The sequence below is a fragment of the Sinocyclocheilus rhinocerous genome, unplaced genomic scaffold, assembly GCF_001515625.1.
Source record: "Sinocyclocheilus rhinocerous isolate Xijiao unplaced genomic scaffold, SAMN03320098_v1.1 scaffold299, whole genome shotgun sequence".
NCBI classification, from domain to species: domain Eukaryota; kingdom Metazoa; phylum Chordata; class Actinopteri; order Cypriniformes; family Cyprinidae; genus Sinocyclocheilus; species Sinocyclocheilus rhinocerous.
Genome location: NW_015652998.1, coordinates 3,275,799 through 3,277,115, shown reverse-complemented (window position 1 = coordinate 3,277,115; position 1,317 = coordinate 3,275,799). Strand labels below are relative to the sequence as shown.

At 36.8% G+C, this 1,317-nt stretch overlaps 1 protein-coding gene across 1 annotated transcript in view; it reads left to right on the top strand.

Moving 5' to 3' along the window:
• Positions 1 to 1,317, top strand: part of brd8a (bromodomain containing 8a) — a 15,009-nt gene that overhangs the window by 10,690 nt on the left and 3,002 nt on the right. The window lies entirely within an intron of this gene.

The following is a 1,317-nucleotide window of genomic DNA, read 5'->3' as shown; positions in this document are numbered from 1 at the left end:
ATTATTATTATTATTATTATTATTATTGTGATGTTTTTTATCAGCTGTTTGGACTCTCATTCTGACGGCACCCATTCACTGCAGAGCATCACAAGTGATGTGATGCTAAATTTCTCCAAATCTGTTCAGATGAAGAAACAAGTTCATCTACATCTGGGATGGCCTGAGAGAGAGTACATTTTCATGTGTGAGTGAACTATTACTTTAATACTTTTTGTGTAATTTAGTCACATCAGACTTGGTGTAAACAGACTCTAATGTGCAATTATTCAACATGCTATTGTTACATACTGCAACATATTGTGAAGAGAAAAGCTACATGTTTGTAAAAAAAAAACAAAAACAAACAACAACAACAAAAAAAAACTATAAACCATTGCTTCTGGACAAAATATGAGTCCATAATCCATAATAACGCTTCCTCCAGTGGGAAAAAAAAGTCCATGTCCTGTTTTCCTCTCACATCAAAATCTACTGACACATTTGTCTAGAACTATTTTGAACTGTTTTCGCATATAAATGGTGCTTGATCTGTGCATATTTCTCTCCCAAATCAGACTAGACAACTTTTTCACCAGAGAAAGCAATATTATGGATAGATGACACATGTTTTAGCTGGAAGCAACAATTTGAAGTTAAAAATGCTTAATAATTGATTTGTTTATTACAAACACGCAGCTTTTTTTCCACAAGACGTTAACTGATGGACTGGATTCGTGTGGATTGCTTGTGGATTATTGTACCCTGTACACCCTGTAGCCCAAGACTGGTTACCCACTGAAGCTAAGCAGGGTTGAGCCTGGTCAGTACCTGGATGGGAGACCTCCTGGGAAAACTAGGTTGCTCCTGGAAGAGGTGTTAGTGAGGCCAGCTGGGGGTGCTCACCCTGTGGTCTGCGTGGGTCCTAACGCCCCAGTGTAGTGACGGGGACGTCTATACTGACAAAAAGCACCGTCTTTCGGATGAGACGTTAAACCGAGGTCCTGACTCTCTGTGGTCATTAAAAATCCCAAGATGTATATCCAAATTATATTAAAAGCATTTGTCAAGTTGAATGAAATGACTTTATTTATTGCTCTCCAGTTAAAATTAAGTTGCCTCTTTATTGTAGTAGCCTACATATTATTGCCTTTAAGTGTACACATGCCAACCAAAATCATAAAAAAATGCCCCCCAAAATATCTGTGTAAATGGTTCAATAGATTAACTATGCAGAAAATTCATTATAGTTTCATAAAGTTTAAAGGGGTCATATGATGCTGCTAAAAAGAACATTATTTTGTGTATTTGGTGTAATGAAATGTGTTTATGCGGTTT